At 39.5% G+C, this 24,421-nt stretch overlaps 1 long non-coding RNA gene across 1 annotated transcript; it reads right to left on the minus strand.

The window, feature by feature from the left end:
* Positions 1-3,938: 3,938 nt before the first annotated feature.
* Positions 3,939-23,914, minus strand: LOC124852594. The gene is made up of 2 exons (XR_007033005.1): positions 23,625-23,914; positions 3,939-4,465 (listed from the first exon to the last, which is right to left on the minus strand). It is a non-coding gene; the product is annotated as an uncharacterized LOC124852594 (long non-coding RNA).
* Positions 23,915-24,421: the final 507 nt, after the last annotated feature.

Here is a 24,421-nt window from a genome sequence, read left to right on the forward strand (position 1 = left end):
CTTTGCTCTCCTCTTGGATCTTCATAAATTTATTCCATAAACATACAGAGGCAAAGGAAAGAAGGCGACTCTGGAGGGAAATAACAGACAGAAATTGAGTTAGTTCTGAGATCAGTCTGTCTCAGCTGAGCACAAACACACACACAGTTGGTGCACACATGGCTAGTTAGCTGCGGCTAATGTCTGCACAGCCGGCACGCTGGCTGTTTGGGGGGGAATAAACCCCGACTGCACAAAAGACTCCGTGCTCGAATAGCACAAGATAAAAATCAGCTTCCTGATCCGTCTGTGCAGCACAAATGTCAAAACTGTAGGATTGTTATCGGTCTTACTTTATGGTGGCACAACATCTGTGTCCACATCTGAAGTTACTTCGTGACATATCACTGTAGAGAAGCCAAAGGTGTAAATTCTACATGAGTGATGGCTGGATTCTATTTGGCTGCTTCAGTTTCAGGGTCCTGTTATAGTTCCTGCTGAGTCACTGTCACACCTCAGGACTCACTGGGACACTTGACGCTGGTCGGACAATAGCTGTCGGTCTTTAATTGCCGATGCCTCAGCTGCAGGGGGATGATTTTGGTTTGGCCTAGTTTCTGGTGGTTTACATCAGTGTAATTTATCTATTTGTGTCGACGTTACTTTTTAACATTACTGCATTTTTTTTTTTCTTAGGATGTTGGGTTTTTTTGTGCTTTAGATTCATGTCTGTGGAGAAATTTTATCAAAGACAGTGAGCATTAAGGAATGATTTGTTGTTTGATTTCTTTAGAAAAAATGCATATCATTAAACTTGACTGCGAGTCTCTTTTGACCGGTAGTGCATTTTTAAATATTATGGATAAACTTTGCAAAATAATTCACAAAAAAACCCCACAAAAACAACGTTTCATGTCCGTTTCACAGACATCTACATCGTCTGTGGTTTGTGTGGTTCCTGGCAAGTCTTCACACAACTTAGCGTCTCCAATTGTCGCTGTCCTTATTTGCACTCGCCGAGTAATGATGATGGCGAGCATGTCAGAGGATGTCCTCATGTGGCTTCTTTCACTGCTGCCTGTTTGAGCTTATTAGTCAGTGCCCGTCTGTACAGTCATTGATGCCAGTCCCCAGGACAGATGGTGGTAAGACAGGGTGAGTGAGAAAACCTGTGGCGCGCACACACTCACACATGTACCCAAATACACAAACTAGCTTCACTGTGCGTGAAAAAAAACAAAAACACACATACACCTAATTTCTGTTAAAAATTTGTCTTTACTGTATCTATTGTGTTTGTGAGCTGTAATTTTGACAAATAAATAAAACTGACTGTGGCCTTTATAACTGAGTTTTGTTTGCATCACAGGACATCATCAAAATTAATGGAGATAATGTTAAGCCTTAAATATTAGAGGGATACTCTGCTATAAATCTGTTCCTATAGGAATACTGCAGCAACAGTGAAGTCTAGATTGTAATGTAATGTACTCCGGTTAGACATGAGGGAGAGGGAGTGATTTTGTTGGGTTTCTTGTGTCCACGTGTTTAAAAGAATACAAAAGGTTAATATGAGGTTTGTGTGCTGACCAAAAAACTAAATCCCTCGGCACTGCTGTCCTCATGAGGTCATTGTGCACTCAACAGTGTTTAATAGGATGTGTTTTCTGCCCTGAGTTGTCTCTGCGGGACACTGCTAAAGCAGTGGGACAAACATCAACTGGCAGCATTTGTGATGCTGGACAGGAAGGTGAAGCAGAACATTAAAGGCTGCGATCTTTGGGCAAGCGGAGTAGGTTAACAAACGGAGAGATAACATTACTAAGATGTTAAACGTGATGAGCATGGATAGTTGTTTTTTTAATGAGGGGTTCCAAGATCCTGGTGATGTCTGGATCAGCAGGGTGAATGATTCCTTTCTCACATTGTGCTTGATTTGACAAATTGAACACCAACCATCTGGATTCTTTGAAGAATGGCACTCAGAGCATAAATCTCCGCCAAGGCCCAACAATCCTACACATGATTGTCTTATTTTAATGGTAGAAATACAAAAGAAAAAAGTGGTCTGTCAACCCATATATTTTATTTGTCATAATTAAATAAAGTGAAAAAAGCTATTTCTGGATCTGCCCCTTCATTTTTTTATTTTTATGTAATTGGTTCCTCCCCAGCCCAGGCCCTGATTCCTCAACCAAAATTAGTGAAGGCCTGCCGCACACTAGAGGATTTTCAACTCTTAACTGATTTTTTAAAAAAACGTGAGAGACCACATACATAATGAGAGATTTAACCGATCTTTAATAATAGAATTGTCAGAACACACACATTAGATGATTTGGCCAGAACGCAAGACCACACACTTTGTGGGAAACAATTTCACAGTGACCATCGCAGAGTCTTGGGATCTCACAGAAACTTGTCTGTTTTCTTACTGCGGTTGGCAAACAACTTTTAGGTGCATTACTGAACTGGAGTGCGAAAAACTTGCGTGATTATTATTATTATTATTATTATACATTTTGCAACTGGGGCTGAGTTGGAAATTTATTGTTGTTTTATAGTCACAGTTCTGTTAGTACACAACAATTGGTTGGTGACGCTTCCTGGTCAGCTTGCTCTCTTTGGCAATTGCGGGTTTCTAACGGAGCCGATTATCACAAGTATAAAATAAGTTTGTTATTCACAAGTCAAGAACAGTTAGGCTCCGACTCAATTGGTGGCATTAAGATTATTTTGTAAACCCCTCACACTTAATTGCCTGCGACTGGCTGCGACCCACAATTGTCAGAAGGGGCGAATTCGGGTCAAAAAAATGGATCCTGATAACAAATTAACAAACAAAAAGACATGGGTGAAAACATAACCTCCTCGGTGAAGTTAGCAAGTAATGAAAAGCTTTGCAACACTCCTCTCTGTCAATGTTATACCTTCAGGAATTGTTATACATTATATTTTTAAATAACATAATCCTATATTATTATTGCTTTGCTCAGCAATCCTCAGATTGTTTTTGATATAGTCGGGAACACTTAAATACCTATAACCTAAACTGAGGAGATCCAACTTGTTAAGACGTTTATACTTTAGTTTATCTTACTTGTGTTTGCACAAAATGATTTGAGAATCTATGGTGGCTGGTGAGCTGTATAGATGAGCTAGGTTGTTTCAAGGATAGAAACAAACCTCTAGACCTATGGACTTACACACATATTGTCATCTTTCAAGGAAACTGTACGAATTACATTTTAAGACTTTCTAATTATTTCCTTCAATCAATTCCTTTTTTTCCTGAATTGGCTTCCGTAGAATTTAAGTAATGTTAATCAGATTTTCTACAGTACATGAAAAAAAACAGAAAAGCACAAATTCCACATAAGTGATGTTCATGAGATTATAAACTCTGGGCATATTATTTCCAATGTAAGATGATGGATGTTTTTTTTGTGTGCTATAATTGCAATACATTTTTGGGGGCATTTATTAAAAAGAACGTCATTATGAAAAATATGCCCCCCAATTTCTATTAACTTTTGGGTCACATTTGAACATTGCCGAAATGTGCCATTATGTAACCAGACTTCTGTAGATGTCCTCAGTGACATATCTGAGATGGTTCTCCACTTTAGTCAGAGCCATGAACACATGACTGGAGGGCGTGTTGTTCCACGTTCCTTAATTATGTTATTAGTTTAAGATTGTCAGCTTATTCTCAGAGTTTGGGATCTGTGTGATCTCGCTTGTAGTGGAATCGTAATCAAGCAGGAGATAATTTGTTTTAAAGAAATAAGATATGTAGGTTTGTGTGTGTGTGTGTGTGTGTGTGTGTGTGTGTGTGTGTGTGTGTGTGTGTGTGTGTGTGTGTGTGTGTGTGTGTCCAGAGTTATATTTAAAGGGACATCAAAATAGAAATTAGGAAGGCAACATGGACCCAGATAATTTACTGTGACTCCACTTGCTTTTGAATTGTCTGAATCGTTTAATCAATATATTTAACCTGAAAGTAGATGGGGGAGGTTGTTTCCTCCAGAGTTACTTCAAACGATTTTAAATTTCTTTTAAAGGACTTAAAAAAAATAAAAAGCCAGGACTTACAAGGACTTTCACATTACTGACTGTTATTGCACTTTATTTCATTTACAGTCATCTGCGGCTCCGAGTGATGCCTTTCATTTTCTTCTCCATCTCCCTCCCCATTCGTTTCGTTTTCCTTATTTCCCCCTCTCTCTCACCAATCTGCAACTACACACCTCCTCCCTCCCCATAACTCTCCTCTTCATTATTGCCTTGGCTTTGTAAGACCCCCTGGTGAATCCTGGCATCACACTATACTCCCATTTCAAAGGAATGAAAATGCAGCACTGGTCTGTGCCATCAGTTTGCTCTGTCCCCCCTTTCATCTGCCTGGACATATTAAGACAAGAAATGCGAAGCTCTGCAGCAGCTCCCACATGAATCAGTCCAAGCCCCCCAGTGGGAACGTGTGCTGGTCATTTCAGGTCCCGATTCAGACGAGGGAGGGAGGGAGAGAGAGAGAGAGAGAGAGAGATTAAGTTAGAACAAGTATGAGTGACAGAGAAACAACTTAAAAAGAAACTGAAGGGGAGAGATAGACCACGTGGCACGTTTTTTTTGAGGACACTGCGTTTGTTACTTTGGTGTCCTTGTTTTCTAAGGACACTGTTTTATAATCAGGTGTCTGTGATCCACTGACCACCCAACTGAAGTAGGGGCATCCTAGCGCAAGATAAAGCTACAGTGTAACAATATTAAGGTTAATACAGAACTAATTTGTTTTCCCAATTACGTTGTGACGACAATCGTAATCCCTGCCTGGATTATGTTCACATAAAATGTTTTTTTTTGTGAGCAAAGTGCTACATTTGCAATCCCCTCCAGAACTATTGGAACAGCAAGTCAAATTCCCTGGAAATTCGGGTTTAAGACAAAAAGAAAAAAAAGAGTTCAAAGGTTTAAGCTTTTTAACAACCTTTTCTTTGAATCCAGTCATATTTCAAGTGAGTAAAGATGTTAGTGTCTAACAGGTTTTTTCGTTTAAACAAAATTGTTCTGAATGTTTACTCTTGGTTGTAAACTTTGCATACACCTGTGAGGACTGTAATTGTTGGATAATCCAACATGAAGAGCAGAGAGCTTTGTATGGGAGTAAAGCCATTCTGAAGCCGAGAAAAGAGGGAAAATTTATCAGAGCCAGTACAAAAACATTGGACACGGCCAATACAACAATTGGTAATATCCTGAAAAAGAACACGATGCTACAACAAGGGACAGCAGCAGTAGACGACAGACACATTGTTATGGTGGGAAGAGAAACCCAAAAAACAACAGTCAGTGTCATCACCACCTACCTCCACTGGGAAGCAGTGAAGGCATCACAACCCACCTCTCAAGAAAAAGACAAGAATTTAGAGGCCTTACCACTGATTTTAATTTATAAAGTTACAGTCCAGAGATGAGCCACAAATACGTTTTCTGGATGAGACCAACATTAACCTTGAACTCAAAAAAAATGATAGAAAGGCGATAGAAAGTGTGGGGGGGAAAAAAGGAGAAAACCCTCAGGCCCCATTTCAGCATGGGGCCCTGAACAAGTTAATCAGCTAAGCTTAGACAGATCTCTTCATCCAAAATGAAAGTGACCAGGGTGGGATTCTTCCAAAATTAAAACAGATAAAATAAAACAGCAAAACAGAACACTGTGGTTTAAGACACTGAGCTCCGGGAGAACATACTTAGTTTTTATAGTACCCTACCATTAAGGCAAAGGGCAAGGTGTTTTGGAGAAGGGTTTTGGAGCTGTAAAACGAAGGTTAAGAGGAGCCAAGTCTAGCTGAGGCTTTTAAAGTAGAGATAACTGGGGAAGAAAACAGGCAAGGAGTCTACAAAAAGATGCTTGTATGGGCAGGAGGGAAGGATGCCAATGGTGCTCACAACATCCAAAGAAAATTAGCAAGGGGCTCTTAAGAAGATAGTATCACTGGACACAGTTATGCAAGTAGGTCTATGGATAGTATTGAAGTATTGTACACATGAAGAAGTAGTAAAGAAAAGCACATTAAGGATTGAGACTTCATAATGGATTATGATGAAAGATCAGGATTAAAGGTGAAGTTGTTACACTATATGCTATGAACCATAGTACAAGCCACTCCCACCTTACACAAATAAAAAGTAAATTTTTTCTCTTTGATTTTAAATGTATCCCTTTCTCTCTCCACATTAGAGGATGATTTAAATTCAACTACTCTTCTAACCTAAAGTAAACAGGTAGATTTTCCAAATTACCCATGAAGCATTTGCTGATTTGTCGTCCAAATATTTAGATCGATATAATTTGTCAGAACCTTCCCAATTAATGATAAAATTATGTATTGGAGCATTTTCAGTCTCCCTCCATTTAGGGTTAAGGCTTGATTAAGTTTAGGCATCTAAAAACAACTTAATTCAATTTCATTTTAGTGAAAGGCGACCACATGGTTGAAACTGTGACTGCTGGGAGTAGTCTGGTATTGGAACAGTGGCAACAGTGAGCATCAAAGTCAGATGCTTGAGATTTTGCAGCACAATAACACAACACGACTTGATCTTCTGAGAGAAAACATTATTTACACACATAGGTCATAATAAAAAGGGGATTTCTAGGGGGTTATACAGCTGAAGTGTTTTCAGTCAAAATATCATGGATACGAATGTTGTGATCTTGCGCCAATGATGTAATTTGGAGCCAGGGTCGGAGGTGCTCCACTGTATCAAGGTCTATGCTCTCAGCTGCCAATCCTGATGTTTTATCCCGTTATTATACCATCAAATTACCAGTTTAACCAAATTTACCAGAAAAACGAACTCTAGAACAAAATCTAATTAAGTCTCTTGACTGTTTGCCTTTGCCCCATGTCCCATGTCTCATCCACTAACATGGAGGAGGCAGGGTTTATGACCTATACTGCAGCCAATCACTAGGGGGCAATCAAGACATTTTTGGCTTGACTTTTGGGAAGCTGTCATGTCGTCCATCTTTATGTGCAGTCTATGGCCTCGACTGTAAATGGCAAAGATGCAACTGACTCAACGAACAACAGTATTTTAGGAGCACAAAGTATGAAGCATCTCTCTGACAAGACTTCCCTTCACAGTATGTCTCACAAAAGAGAGAAAACAAACTTCTCCAAACATGAGTTTCAGTCTGGCAAAAGAGGTTGTCGATGTCCTCTGCCTCCTACACAGTCTACACAGAAACTTTTTGTTCAAACCATCACATCCTGACAGTCTGGTTGCATAAGGAGTCAAGACGAGTCCACTTTCAATTTGTGATTCCATATTTAATGTGTTTGTGGGGGAGGTGAGAGGTTTTTTTAAGGAGTAAACACCCACCTACGTACCAGCCAATGTGTTAGAGTTGTCTGGGAGGAAGAGAGCGGCATAAGAAAACATGCAAACTAAGAAGTTTGAACGGCAGACGATTGATCAACTGAGGCTTGTGAATTCACAGTAAAGGGACGACGATCAAACAGCTTTTTACAGAACTCATCGAGGCAATTAAGTTTAAAGCAGCAACCCAATTATCAAAACTTGATTACCTCTGCCAAGGAGGTAGTAGTTTTTCACTAGGATTATGCAAAATGTATAGAGCAGATTTCCATGAGACTTGGGCTCTTGGTGGATATCTTGGTGGAAAAAAAAGATTTATAGGACTGATATCTAATAACATGCACAATTTGGTGCAGCTTTATTGAATTTAAGCAGACTGTTTTGCCTTGGCTCTCTGTCACAGCTAAACATGGCAACAATTTGAATGTGCTTACCGGTATACGAGTCTATTGTGTCAGAAAGTTGTTAGGTCAGTGGTGGGAAGAGTATTAAGTTTCTTTGTGTGTGATTATACATTTCATACTCATGCATATTGTACATTTCCACAGTGGACTGTGTGTTGTTATTGTGCGTCAATGCACTGATTATGTATCACATTTCAACATCTGAAAAAAAAACATGTATCCTCCGTTTTGCCCCAAGCACATTGACAATGTATTGTAGGTTTCTTCTGAAACATAAAAACCAAAACAGATTTTATACTAAATCTGGTTTTCAAAAGACAAGACAAACCAAAGAGTAAGCCACATATGGTCTTGCCACAAACTAACCCTGACATGGTAAATCAAACGATGGATGAGAAGAAGAAAGGAAAATAAAAATAAAAACCACAGTTACACCTGGTATTAAAGTGCTGTTTGAAGACAGATTCAAAGTGTGATCCGAGTGTGATCAGGCCTGCCAGACCTCCAGAGGTAGTCTGGCTCACACTGACAAGATCTCACCCAGAGTCTGCCAGGTGTAATTTAATGCAATCCATTCAATGTGTTGCTCAGATTTGTAACAAAGCAAGTAGATAGGTCTTACAGTCTCTCATTTTGAGGCTTTTTTAATCCCCTCAGACTTTGCATTTCTTGAAGGAGCTGCAGGTACAAACACTGCTGTGGCACCAAATTATTTTTCATCACTTCTGTTGCCTCATGCGAGAGTCAACCTCCTTCCCTCTCATGGAAAGCAAATACATGCAAATACAAGCTATACAATAAAATGTCCAATCACCTCCTGGGGTCGCCGAGGCTGCCAGAGAACCTGTTTGATGGGTGGCAGTGTCGAGTCGCTCTTCAGTGGATTGGCAACCAAATGTGAGATGGCTCATTATGGCTCCAATATTTGGCAAATTCTGAGGTTGCAGCACTCGTTTATAAATAACACAACATTCTTAACAAGTTCAGATGCATAGGAAATGATGCATGTATGCCATGTACTTGGTTATATTTTCAAGCATGTCTAAGTGTTGGTTCATTACGCAAAAATGGAAAAACTAATCTTGATCAAACATCCTTGATGGATTGGGCCTGGATCCGTGAAGAAGTCATTACATTTTGGTGCAGATGTAGATCAAGGGAAGGATCAAGGAAATTTTTCCCCCTTTAGATATTTTTTAAGGACATATAACTCATTTAGGTTTTCAGCCCACTTCCTTTTTGTTCTTTTATATTTCTTCTATAAGAAAAAGACAATGTGTAGGATTGCTCAGCCTTGGCAGAGATATGCGTTCTGCTGAGCCCCGTTCTAAGTCACTATAACTACAAGCAGGCGATTCAGGACAAATCAATAATGTTAGCTGCCTAATTCAGATACCTTACAGAAGTGACACAGAGTAATATTTAACCACAAGAGCTCTTTTAAATGTCTTGAATGAGGGACCAAGGAAGTATTTTTTGGACACGGCCCATGTTTATTGTTATTGGCAGTGTCAGCCATTCTTGTGCTTTGCATAGTGTCCACAAACAAATGGCGAAGAAAAGGGGAAAAAACAGAAAGGCACTTCAACGTAATATTTCACTAACAGTATATTCCACCGTTTAGAGTGTTTGCCTTATTGTAGTGATTCATCCTGTTTGCAACAATCAGATAAAAGGTACTGTGAAGTCCTGATGAGTGTTTGACGTTGTGTTTAACAATATTAGTCATCACAACTGTGTGTTCAACACTGCTGATTATATAAACTCTTTTCATTTGGACTATCTGTCTATCCAAACAACATACACTAAACGTCAATTCATGGTTTCCATGATGTAATTATGTGAATAAGACATTTTAATCACCTGCCATTTAGTTTATTATATTGTCAACCTGGCCGTACCCCTCAATGTCTTGATCAACGAATATCTGGGGGCTAACAAATGTACCCACAGCCACAATCTCATGGTTACTTTCCATCTTGAGCTAATTACATCACGTGACCCAGCTAATTGCATGTTGCCAGGTTACACTTCTGGTGCCTATGGCCTTTTGCACTGAAAGGGTGTTGAACAGATTATTATGACTTTGCTGGAGCCTTATGAAGCTGCAGACAAAATTACTTTTGGGGAGCACTGGTATCATCAGCATCCTGGTTTTGCACTTCCTTCAGGAGCATTGTGAAGACGGCTGTGGCCATGCAAACACAAGTCACTGGGATTTAACGCTATGACGCAATGCAGTATTTTTGGTTTTCCTGCTCCTTCTGTTGCACCGGTTGCCACGGAAATAAAGCCCCTTTTTTACATCCATGTCATCAGTGCACTTTTCATTAGGAGTGAGATGACCGGATAACTTGCGACTGCCTACTGTTTATACAACATGGGTGTGCGTCAGTGTTTGTGTGTGTATGCATCTGCATGCATGTGTGTCTCTTGATTAGCCGTGTCCCTGTCTGCAGCCCGGCCTCTCTCCTTCCTCCTCCGTGAATTCCAAATGACATTTCTCTCACATATTTAGACCTGATACGAGTCCAACTTGACTCAGTCGCATCTCAGATCTTACTTGTTGACATGCTGTGAGCACGCGGGAGGCAACGGAGCAGAGCAAGCTAATGCTGAGTAGAGAGATACAGGGGGAGAGAAGGAGACGGAGAGAGAGGGAGGCTACGCAGCAGCAGGACTCAGCTGTGTATTTGCCATTTCATCCACCCAAAGTTCAGCCGAGGACAGACTCGTGCACTCGCTGCCTTGAGATTAGCCACAGTTTTTTTAGGACGCAGCAGACAGGAGAGGAGGGTGAATTTTAACCGCACAAAATGTCTCCCATTTTTAATATGAAAGAAAATTTGCTTGATAAAAAAAAAAAAAAGACAAAAACTACAGCTTAAGAACTTGCTAACAATTCTGTCCTGTAATTTAGTTAAGACTCACAATTAATAGGTAAGCGCCACAAGGGAGACCTTCAGGGCTCTCCAAGGATCACATATAGATCCATACAAATCAGAGCAGAAGAAAGGGCTACAGAGGGAGTATACGTTCATCGGAGACAGAGACGCTTCTCCGTGGTAATTCTGTTGACACATAAATGGCTAAAAGGCTATAGGAATGGGGGAAGGATGGCCTGGACATAGTGAGAAGCATGTAAGGGAGCATAATGAGAAGCAGAATGTATGTGGAGGGTACCTACGTGCTCTGCATGTGTGAGGCCCGGCATATTTGTTAAGTTGCTTATGTTGGACCCCGCTCTCCTCCTACTGATTGTGTTTGTTCATATTTTGTTCATTAGATGTGTCTCATCCTCCCAAATGTTGAAATTTAATACAAATTGACGGAAAAGTTTTCCATCTTTGCTCCAGCCAATGTCCTCTGTCATGTCCTTTACATTTACCATGAGCTGTTCCCTGAGGTTTCCATAAAGTATGCAGTGAGGCCCTCTTTCTATAGCCTACAGTATGGACCCCTCCAAGAATCCCCCAGGGGGTGCGTGTGTGTGTGTGTGCGCGGGGGGGATGTTAACCTAAAACAGCTTTCGTTTGCCAAAAAAGAACTTTTGAATGTCAGCCCAGCGGAGCCTGAGTGAATGAGAGTCCACGGTTGATTTCCACATTAGCCTTTCGCCCAAAAAAATGTTCAGGTTTTCATTTGTGAGGTGAGTTTAGAAAACGACAACAGTGTCGAATGGTCGCCGCTGCAGAATCACTTGTGTGAATGTGTTTTGATGGCTCTCCAGAAGGAGTTAGATGCTGTCAAATGAGAGGAAGAACAAACAAAGAACGATGCTAATCAATTTGCAACAGCCGGTGTGAGCCAAGAATACACTGACCTACTTGATAAAAAAAATGTACAGAGACATTAACCGTTTGTTAGTAAAAAAGCTGAATGGACATCTTTCTTTCATATTAAGAGTTCACTTGTGTGTCATAGGTCTCCTTCGTCTGGCTTTGTGAAGCACTTACAGTAAAATTCACATACAAGGCTAACTCATGACTAATCGTTTTAACTGTCTAGAGGAAATTGTCTGGATTTGCAAGAAGACGAGTTTTTTTTTTCGTGAAAATGGGCATGCTTTTGTGATTTGCTATTGCATCAGCCATGTCTCAGCTTACAATGTAGAAGAAGTGATGCATTTCCAGTAGAGGCTTGGGACCAGTCAAGATTCTTTTACTGGAAGAATCAAAGAATGGTTGACAACACAATGACTCACGAAAGTTCAGCTGAAGTAACACTGGGTCTGGTATAATACAACGTCTGTTTCACAGCCAAGTCTCCTCTGAAGAGGTATGTTACAGCTCAGTCTAAACTTTTTACTTCCTTTGCTTTGGGCCTTTTCAATTTACATTAATCCTTCTTAATTTTCATGGTGTGCGACTATCTGACAACTGATTCAGCTCTTACCATTCAACGCTTTTAAAAAATATAACCTTATTGAAATAAAATATGAAAGCCCTTTTATTTTCATGCCAAAATGAAAATTGGCAACATGTTATTCATTAAATTGACATTTCTTTTCTGAAAAGCAATTAGTTATGTCACTGAAAGCGGATGTCGGTTCATGTAACATGCTCGTCAGTCATTCGCTTTCTGGGTGCAGGATTAACACGGACAAAAAAGGAGCGGAATTGTGGTATTTTTCTATTCCAGTGACGGTATTTAAATTTCTATCAACCACACGTTTCTTTTTCTCCACTTGGATGCAGGAGGACAGGCAGAAAACATCGAGAACGCAGCTCTGTCAGTAACAATCTATTTGATTTCAAGTCTCTGCCTACTTGTCAATGTCCACAGGCTCATGGGTAAAATTAGAGTTGAGATTGAATAATCTATAGAGATTCACCAAATAAATAAAATGCTGATTATCATCTATTGATAGTCAGCTCCTTAAATTGGCTCCAGTATGGGAGTGCAAGATCTTATTGATCACAGTTACTACTGTAGCCTATAGCACCTTGGTATATTTATGACCCGTTATAGTCCCTTATGAGCGGTGGAATGACTTGCCTGAGGAAACAAGGCTAGAGATCTATATTTCACTTGAACTCTGGAATTTACTTTACTTATTCTTTATGGTCCCATTAATCTTTAGTGAGGTATCCATTTCTATTCCTAGCCACTAACAGATTAATTACACCAGTGTGTGAGTAAATTAATACATTGAGTATGTGGTGGTTTAAGATTCCCTATCAGCCCATTTGTATGTATTACAGTACATATACAAATATACTTAAATTTACCTAATTACCTAAAATTTGTCAATTTACATTTACTCATTCTGCCCATTTTAAAAAGTTATATGCAAATATTTTAAGTTCAAACGCTAAACTACAAGACACAAGATCACCTCTATACTGAAAGGTCCACTCTCAGTGTTTGTGCACTGGAGGCTTCAAGTTTAACTAGTTGTGATTTCACATAATCATGCTTATACTTACATGTCTTTACTGATTCAAAGTAACTACAAAGAAACATTTCCCCTGTAGCACCAGAACCAATTTTCAATAGCAAACTATGAACATGCACAGCGAATGTTTAAATGAAGCACAACATTTTTGAAAGGAGGGAGACCAGTTAATCTCGGGATCCATGAGGTGAAAATGTATGTGGTTGTACCAACATTGGCCGGTTGATGTCCTACATTCCTCAACTTTATTGCAAATAAGAATCATATTGTTTGAAAAATTATCGGAGCCAAGTCTGTTTATAGTTGTGGGACAAATGTACCTTCAGATGAGAGCTGTCAAATGGCTCTGTAATTTTTCCCTTTTACTACCAGTCAAACTCAAGCCAAGAAGGCATTAAGGCATTTGAAGTAACAGTGATCTTTTAAATTTCTAAGGGGAATAGCAAAATACTGAATTTGTAGGAAATCCAAAAGCTGTGAAAAATGATATAAATGTGTCACGTTTCAGAGTAAAATAAACTGTTGCGTTTGATAGTTTGAAACTTATCCAATATCAGGTTGGGTTTTTTCCCCTACAAACCAACATGAGCTCCAGATCATTTTTGAAACAAGCCAAACAAGGGAAAAGAAAATCCAAACAAATTAAAAAGAAAAAAAACCTGCAGAGGCACTGGCTTCACTCGGTTTGTGGAATGACATCATGCAACTGAAGTTGATTGTTTAGACAAGACAATGAGGCAACACCACACACAGTGAATGATGAGCACAAATTATTTTACTCTCGTCTAATTTGTTTCCTCTGGAGTTAGAATTTCATTGATTGATTACTGGCAATAAATGTTGACCCGAAAAGCTTAATCAAAATCAATACATTAAAAACACAATGATAATGTCTGGCGCATCGTCCCCAATTAATCCCAACCAAGTCCCAGCAGCACATATGGCATCGGGGTGTGATTTATGGACTGGTAGCTCAACTACCAAGTTAGGGAGCTGAGAGCCGAAAAATCTACCGTAAATGCTCCGTACCATGTGCTCACTGGGGCCTGAGTTCAAAGGGCTTACAGCTTAATGTAATTCTCTAGCACAACAGGATCTGTATTAGTTCCAAAGGGGTCAGTGGGGTTAAGAGCCGCTAAGTAGTAGTGTTTAAACCCTTCCTAAGCTCAGCTATGACAATGCAGGGCCCCCCACACCCCTCTGGACTCATTTCACCTCAGGGTGTGATTTGATGAAGGGGAGGTTTTACGGCAAATGCACGCGGTGGAAGCACATATTTCCTTTAGGATTTCCTGTACCCATTACAAGGCATATTACACACATCCACCATTGAGGGTGGTTGGTTTGGTATTGGTGCTTTGGTGGACAATATTTGGCAACATTTCAGATTCAACCAAAATGCCAAACTGGGAACATAGTGAGCCAATCTGTGAATTTTGTGTGATAAAGGTGGCAGCATTCAAAAGTAACACTTCGAACATGCAAAGGAACCTTCGAGTGCACCACAAGTATAAAGGTGCCCGCAGCAAAATCTAACGTTACAGATTAAAGTAAGGGCTCTACAGATATTGACCTTTTCTTCTTTTCTTGTAAAATGTCCAGTGTAATCGGTAACCGCTGGTGTCATTACCTGATGGGAAACCACACCATGTCATCCTGAGTGCTTTGGTTTTGGCTTTGTTGTGTAGCCAAGCTTGTTTATAGGAGCATGGTTCGAAGGGTCATGTGGATTTAAGGTGCCTGACACACTGTCAGAAATCTCGTAAGTTTATTGCAAGCCATAAAGGATTTAATAAACTTGGGTATGAGAATACATTTGATGTCTGTAGACTAAATGAATCGTAGGAAAAGACATTATGCAAGAAGAAAACATCATCAGCATGTGTCATCGATTTTGCGCAGCTGCAGTGGTAAACAATGAAGCTAATCAAGAATGGAATCCTTGCAATAATGGGAAAAGGCGCTAGACCTGGTGGCTATGCAAACAAGGCGTCATTCATTCAGTACATCTTTTCATGCTACATTCCAATTGGTTGGTTACTGGCCTACACATGTCTAACACTGTCGGAATTTTTATACAGGGTAACTTGACAATGGATTCTTCAAACCTCTCACAGAGTGAAGTAGAGCTACCATTTTGAAGCCATGACCAAAGGTATTGCCACATTTCATGTTGGTTTTTCTTTGTCTGGCACAACCAAAAATGACCAAGATTCTGGGGCCTAAAAACTATTTCTGCATCTATTTTTCAATCTACAATCCAACTGTTTGTCATCAATAGCTGAACTATTGTTGCCATTATTCCAGATCTAGAACATTGCCCATCATAAAAACAAAAGCTAACTAATGTCTGTTTGTTATTCAGAATTAGAACGGGGTGCCACATTACACAACAGATGTTTGTTGTAATTGTGGGCAGATTCACTAGAGATGCAAATCTCATCAGACTTTTGGCATCGGCCAAATGGGCATGATCACAGAGGTAGTGAGGATAGTGACCTGGTCACGGATCTGTGCCTTCAGGTCTGAGGACACGCCGCCACAGTGCATTAGTAGAATCACTTGGGGACGTGACATAGTGCCCTGTTAATACTGTCACAGCTGCAGGAGATGAGTCAGTAGTAAAGCTCTGCAAATACATACTATAATAAATGTAATCAATAGATTAATAGTCATACCAGCAGGGATTGTTCTATGACACACAATGTTTTGTGCACATTTTTAGAAAGCTAGCAGCAGTCTAACAAATGCCAGCCACTGGCTTATTTGGTCCAACAATCTGGTCCAGACGGAAATACTTTTATTATTAGATGGATAGCTGTGAAATTTGGTGCAGACATAGAAAATCTCTAAAGGATCAAGCCCTCAAAATGTATCCAGCATCACCAACTGGTCAAAGATGTTAGGTAAGCAACAAAAGGGTTCAGGAAACTAAAATGAATATTTAAATTCCAGTACCTTGAACTTAGACACTAGAATAGTATATTAAATTGACAGAGTGAGTTCTGAATACCACATAAATTGGGCGTTCAAACATTTCTCCTGAATAACATAAACAGAACCGCACTTTAAAGTACTTCCTGCTAAGGTTAAATGAGTACAACTTGAAATACATGAAAGTTGGAGACTTACATGCTCTTTAAAGTAAGTAGTAACTATGTCATTTAAGTATGTAGGGATGGCAAACTGTCTCGCCAGCTGTGTATATTTGGCTTTCTGGTGTTTTATGAGCATTACAGCCTTATCTTATATCTTTAGTAATAGCTGTAGCCAGCTGTATTTTACCTCAAAGGTTAGATATATTAAATATTTGATAACATATCCATCTTTGACAGGATGACAATTGTTCAGTCCGAAAGACTTTTTAGAATATTGGTCTAAAATGTATCCCCTATGAGGGTGATTGTTTATCCAGTGCAGATTTACCTTGGATGAACCAAAGCCTATTTGGCTGCGGGTAGATGTGGGCGAGCGAGCGAGAGACAGAGAGAGAGAGAGATCTGAGCAGGCTGAGCAGCAAGAGGTTGATTTATAATTAGAGTGAATGTCTGTTCAATACCCCTGCTGTTCTGGTGATGGCTCCATTGCATAGAGAGGCCGCTTTGCTGCTGTGAAATTAATTTGAATTCTGAAGCACCGCGCATCTTTCAGCATTTACAGATACCTTTGCATGTCTGGGATGAAGACTTTAAAAAATAAAATTGACTGATCCAGTCAAAAAACGAAATCCATACAGTTTTTAGTCATTACAGTGTACTGTACGGTTATCATCTGTGTGGTGGACTTTGGCGATTATGGTCAGACATGCTCTGCTGTAGAGAAATGTAAGACAGGTCACACCTGTTTAGAATGCTGATGTCATCTTTATATTGGCCTTATTATGCCTTTATGGTCTATGAGTGACATTTTCACTGTAGAGCTACAAAAATAAGGTGAAATGACACTTGCATATCTGAGTTAATAACCCCGTGCACCACTAGAAACATACTCATGTCCCCAAAGACAATGAAGTCTGTGTGCAATTGAGTTGCACACAAAGACACAACTATTATTATGACCTTTTGGCAACTCTTGACCTATTAAGATAGAAGTTCTGGATACAAGCTACAGGATACAGCTCAGAATAACAGAGGCAGAGATTTCGATGTATGCTGACATTTAAACTCACTGCGGAGAGGATGAGAATAAAGAATTAATTTGGAGTTTTCAAATGAGCTGAACATCTTACATCTTGGCATACAGTGGCTCGGAGCCAGAGGAAACATGCCGAGACGCAGGGAGACAAACACATCCAAACCCAGAATCCTCTTGTTGTGACAGTGCTAATATTGAACCACTATGATAAAAGTAATATTATGACATCCACTAAATAGGAAATACACACACCTCATAAATATCAAACACATCACAACAGGATTAGAAAAGCAACACACACAAGTAGCCTATTGTGTACTAACACATCAATGCCTGTCAACTCATTAGGATACACCACATCAACATGTGTAAACTCATTAGGGATATCCATCCTTGCAAAAAGGGGAGGTATAGAGGAATGACTACTCACACCTATGACCAATTTGGTCTCCAATTACCTAAGCTGCAGGTCTTTTTACTGTGAGAGGAAGCCAGAGGACCTGGAGAAAACCCACAAATAACTGGTGAGAACATGCAAACTGCACACAGAGAGACCCCAGCTGGCCATCAGGTTTGAACACAGAAACTTGCTGTGAGGCATCGGTGCTAACCATCTCTCTAAATTAAGACATCTAACTAACTCTACACTTCATGTCTGTTGCACACACTGCAGACGATGCAGTGGGGCAGTGCTCCCTCGTGCATTTCAGGGTGTCACACTTAAGAGAGCTAGAGCGACAATGATTCAGTGAATAAGAAAGAAAGTAAGAAAGAAAATTAATCAGCAACAATATTATTTCAGTCAGTTTTCTTTTTTTTCCCCAAGCAATATTGGTTGATTGGGAAGAGAGGATGTTAGGATAGGATGTTTATTCTTTAATATTTTCTGATGTGTAACATTTCAAACAACTGATTGATTGAGAAAATAACATAACATAAAATGCAAATGGACATCATTTCTGAATTGTTTATTCTGTAAAATAAAAGTCTTCATACTGCCGCACACCAGCATAAATAAACGCAGATACTATTTTGTCCATGAAAGGCTCATATCGGCCAATAATTATTTGCAAACCAATAAATCAGTCAGGCTCTACCAGATTCAACCTTGAGGGAACCGTTGCATACAGAATTTACTAATATTTTAGTCTGGATGGAACTAGTGTACTGACCAACATGTACTGTATGTTAGAATAATACCAATATATACAAACATTACGATTAAACAAACCAGATGTACAACATTTAAGATCTTATGCTTGATGATGCTTTCTACAACTGTATTCAACTTGCACATTCATACATAAGGTTTCAATGACTGCACCAGATGATGGTGTGAACCTTAAACATCCTCATCTGTGAGTCTGCGAGTACTTGATTGAAGCATCATGTTCAGCAGCTGTCCGAGAACGTGCTGGATTTTTTATAAGGAGATTACTGCCATTCGTTCTCATTACCCTGGCATCGATATACGAAACACCAATAACTACGTGGTGCAGAGCGGAGTCATTAATACTCCCAGTACCACCCATGATGTTTGTTTGTCTATTACCTGCAGTCATACATAAGTACTCATAATAGCTTTCTGCATGTTCCTGTTGGTGTTGGAACACACTGGAGATAAACTGTACATTCTCTGTTATTATGGACAAGAATGTGTGTATGTTAACTTTTGAATTCTTTTAAGAGATTCATAAACATTTAATAACTACACGCAGCACTAAAGACGGTTGGTGAAGTCGGATATTTCCGTCCTTCTCATCATTAGCTCCCTCAAATTTGATTCAAATCTCCAGGATATTTGGCTCATAAAAGGAAAATGGTACCCTATTACACCTCATAAAAAGACACAAATTCACCCACATGCTCATATTCCAGGAGAAAGTGAAGCTTTCACACTCAATCAGAAATTGTCAGGATGCCAAACCATGAAGGAAGTGTATGGTTATAATTCTGTCAACATGGTTATAATTGAAGAGCATCATGCCTTGTCATTAAAATGAAAAGTAAAGCTTACGCCATGAGGCTTCCATATTTAAACAATATTCATAAACCAGTGTGCAGTAACATTACACACCTTCAGACGTGTCACATTGATGTCTTGTAAAATGTACAGGCCTCTGTGTGACTACAGATTTAAACATTGTTGATCAGGGGGTGTCAGTAACTTTCTCTCCTTTAAGCTTCTGTTTATCTCTTACTGGAAATTGATGGAGATGGAGAGGTGTGAAATATTTGACGGGCTGAGTAACAGAACATGTGCAGGTACTCACATAAACCATATGAGAACCATATGGAGAGATCGGTGGGAGACATGAAGGCTATAAAAGAGGAAATGTCGGGAGAGAGAAAAGCAGCTTGTATGGGGTTGGTTAGCATACCAGACAATCATTAGTCAGCATGTTGGACATTTTCTCAATCACTGCTTCTTCAGCTACAGAAACTGCCAGCAAATAGGTTTATAATCTCTACTGGTATTGATAAAAAACTACGATGAGCTTTTGTCGTGCAGTTGATCAAATACATGCAGGAAGCTTCATCAGCATCATAATAGATTAAACACTGTTGACATGGCTGAATGGAATGTGGTCTGCAAACAATTTGCAACAAGCTCCTTATCTTTTCTGCCTTTTCCAGTTACATTTTAATGATAGAAGTATTTGAACTGACTGCAAAATATCTCAAGTTAAATAAAGTGCCATTTGCTATTAGTTCTCCTGGCGCTGCCGCAAACACTTTAAATCAATCGCCTGAATGGTTGTTAGGGCCTCTCAACAGGAAGCAGTCTCTGCAAGGAGTATTTATTTAAATGGTGTTGCATAATGTGTTAAAGATGTAGGTGTATCGTCAGTAAGAGCCATTTAAACTCCTAATCAAAAGGAATGTCCATACAAGGGCATATATGTTAAAGTCCACCATCATAGCACCGCACACCTACTCTAATGATTCAGCCGCATGGTTACACACAGCATCCATTAAAGGAAAAACAGCATTGAAATAATCTAAAGACAGCTCATGTACATTTCGTGAGGTCAACCTCCTCCTTCGTCCAATCAGTTTACTCTTCCAGGTTGTAAATCAAGAATAATTGAAAGACTGCAAAAGGCACAAAGAGGTTCAGCTTCCATTAAGGCAGGGTTTTCCCGACCATTATAAGTCTGAGGCACAGTGCCAGAGCATTTTTGCGTGGAACCTAAGCTGAATGAACAGGGGGGGGGACTACATCGAGAGTCCTCTACCACTCTGGAGACAGGACAACGTATTTGCCCTAAGAACAATTAGATGAAGATATTATTATATTTTAGGACTCAACAATTATCTGATATATTATTGCAAAATATATCCTTTTGAATGAAGAGAGTGATATTCTAATTACAGTCGTCGTGTTGTATTATGGGTTGTTTCTTGCTATCACCTCATCAGTGAGCACTGTATGTATGTATTAAGCACTGTATTATGTATTAAGCCTATATTGTGCTTTTATAAATGTCATAATGATAATGGTCCAAAGTGATGTGAAAATGCATATTTTCACAAAACATAATTATTGTTTTACCAAAAGACGAACAACTTTATAAGCACAGAGCTTTAGTTTAATTCAATTTTAGATTCTGGGTGAATTATGGAGGAACTTTTGTTCTCAACTGCAACAGCAAACACTTTTGAATTCACTTTGATTGACACCTCTGACCTGCTTTTTCCCCCAATAACAGTGGACAAGACTCATGGGTGTTATATTTTGAGCAGTACGCCATGATGATGAACAAAACATACCAACTTCAAAACTGGTGTTCACAGCATTCCCAAGAGCATTTTGTGAACATCAAGCATACTGTGTATCCGGTACGTTAGAATTATGTCATGAGAACACACAGTTTTACAACCAAAACACCAACGACAAAAGACTCCTACACTTTGTGGCCATTACTACCAGCTAAGGCACAGTAGCTTAACGTTACTGTCAGTTTAGTAAGTAAACAAGAGGTTAACATAATAAAGGAAATACAAGGCTGAGGGAATATCATGCATTTTACAATTGCCAGAAAAATCTACATGACCACAAATTAAAATAACTTATCATCAAACGAAGAGTTACTTTTAAAGGACTCTGCCATTCGTAGAAATGTCAGAGAACATGTTACAGCTCGTGGACTCAAAGCTTCCAAAATTCCAAGGCTGTGAATAGTACAAGAGGGGAGAGTTCAGTCTCTTTTCCCTAATTCCAGCAGCGTAAAGATGGATCCAAAAAGAAAACACTGATATAGGTTCAGTTCGGACCTAATTCGGGAAGCAGCTGAGTGCAAGAACTGAAATGACTGATTCCAGCATCTAATCGAAAAGTCTCAAAAGTAAAAGGTAAATTCTTTAACTCTCACTAACAAGATGTACAGAGAATTGTAGATGCTGAGGTCTCCTCCTGACATTGGGTGAAACATCTCGGCCGAACTTGATTTACTTGATTACTCTTGACTGCTCTGTCCTATGTGCTCGGAGTTACCCTCCATATTGCCCCAAGCTGCCACCCACACAAATTTTCTATTTCTGTTGAGGTTTCGTGGTGTGTGTCACATTCTAGTGAGTTAAAACCAATTTACATTCAAGATGCTTTTAAACACAATACGAAGACATTTACAAATATGCTTCTTATTTGTTCCGCCTCGAATTGAATGGTTGCTTCTACAGTACATGAACCCATGAAGCAGAATGTAAAAAAAATGTTCATTGAGGATTTAGTTTTGCTAAACCTTTTTTATTTCATATTTTATAAGGGGTCCATCACAGAGTTAATTTCATGCAGCTCTGTTGAGTTCATTAAATCTCTGTAAACGTATCAAACCCGATAATAAAACAGATGGTTTAAAACACATCTCATTGTTTTTTCATTTTAAACCATGTTCATATTTTTTACTTATCTTAACCTAATATTCTAACCCTCTGGTTATGAGGGCTTTTCAGAGCACTTTGCCTCAGATTGTGGTGATACAGATGCACTGCTGGGCCTCCACAACAGAGTGAAACATCTTTGACTGATCAGGGCCTGGTTTGTCATTATGCGGATAAAATCCAAAATAAGAATAAAACAAGTCCTTGAACACAAAAGTGCAAAAGTGCAGCAGCTTGATCAGGACCAAAACGTTTTAGGAATATACATTATACGTCAAATTTTCAGATACAAATCATTAATTTCTCTGATTTATAGTGGAAGCATGTTAAAATAGTTATGATTTTAGTTGAGACTAGCCTGAATATTACTAGAGAATAACCATGATCAATCGGCATCATAATTAAATTTTCATTGTGAAGAGAAAATATAATTAAAATCATTAAAAAGAACCAACTGTGGTTTGAGAGTCTGAGAATAAAGACAAACTTAAACGACTACAAATTAAAAGATTAATTGAGCCATTTGACATTAAACAGGAATTTGTATTGAGAACACTAAGACGTATATTTAAAGATTGACTGCAGACTTGACATGTCTGAAGATAGTTGATGCAATAAAAATTTGCTTTCAGAAAGATTTAATGACCTTGTGGTGTAAGACATGTCCTAACATCAAAGTTTCATTGCACGCTGAGAGGTTTCCCAATACTCCCGCATGTTTTGCCCCTGATATAAGCCAATCACAGTTTCAACATTATGCTCAATAGCCTTTACTTCAAAATAAGAGTATACGATTTTATAACATCATCCAAAACCAACAAATCAATCCTCAAGCTGCTTTCAGAGAATCACAATAGCTGGATGAGAACACACAGGATAACATCAGCCTAGTAACAGCACGAAAAATGTCATAACGATCAATTTCTACGGTGGCCGAGAGAGCTCAACGCACTGCAAACGATAACGACACTAGAACTGTTTCCAGGGGACCCAAAAAAAAGTGATGAACCTTGCTGTAGTTCTATGCTTTGTGAAGTTCCATCACCACTGACGAGTAGCAGACTTCAATAACTTCACAAAACATTGAACTACAGCCAAGGTTCATCACTTCTCTTGGGTCCCCTGGAAACATTTCCGGTGACGTTTGTACATGAGACACACACGAGTCCAGTACAACAGGGAGAAGATGATGTATTATTACCCTCTCTCTCCAGGAGCAAACAGGGAATCGACAGGAACACAGCAAAGTGCCCAGGCCAAGAACACGTCAGGCCACTACAGTTCAAAACACTGAACTGTCAAGGTAAACATGTCAACAACAACCCAACTGGAAAATACTGTCAGCCACAACAGGAAACCAGTTGACAGGCAAAGCAAACACACAAACAGCAGCTAAATTAATGTGACTGGGACATTAAGAGCAAACATCAACTCACAGCATCTGAGCAGTGGCGGCTAACACTTAGCTGGTTAGCAGCAGTAGCTCCAGGTCGGCGGGGGCCGTAGGGACGGGTTTCCGGGGTCTCACGCTGTCCACGGCCGGTCAGGACAGGTGCCACTCCCCGCTGGAAGTGGAGGTGAGTGGAGAGCCGACGTGAGGAGCTACCGCCGGACACACTCACATTACAACGACGTGAGGAAACTACATTGACCCACAAACCCAACCTGGAGCCAGGTGGTCGCGCAGGTGAGCTTCACGAGCCGGTGCGGTGGTAACCTAGCAACGCCAACGACTGAGCGGCGGTTTGAATAACCCGCCATTTTGGATCTACCCTCAGGTGTCACTTTATTAGGAACAGTGAGCTGACACGTTTTAACGCTAGCTCCGTGTTCAGCTGTTGTTGTGGGTTTTTGCAGAGAGGTGTCCACTGTCCACTGGTCAGTTTAGAGGCTGTAGTTTGTGCTGGCTTCACATATTCAGAGGTTTTTGCCCAAAGCCTCATAAATAATGGTTGGACAGAACAATAAAAACTAAATTAAACGTTATAACCAAACCCCGGTTTATATTTTTGCCGATTTTAGGGACTCAAATATTCCCAATACCGATATTTCAGCCGATATATATTGATGGCCATGTTAAGATGTTGTTATCAGCCATTATGATACAATGTATTTGAGGGTTTAACAGTATATCCATAAACTTTATTATAAAAACGAGAAAACTCATACAACCAAATATATAGAACTTAAAATTAGGGAAATTATTTTATTTTTGTGTTGAATTTAAAGATAA

This window comes from Hippoglossus stenolepis, chromosome 10 (assembly GCF_022539355.2).
Source record: "Hippoglossus stenolepis isolate QCI-W04-F060 chromosome 10, HSTE1.2, whole genome shotgun sequence".
Classification (NCBI taxonomy): domain Eukaryota; kingdom Metazoa; phylum Chordata; class Actinopteri; order Pleuronectiformes; family Pleuronectidae; genus Hippoglossus; species Hippoglossus stenolepis.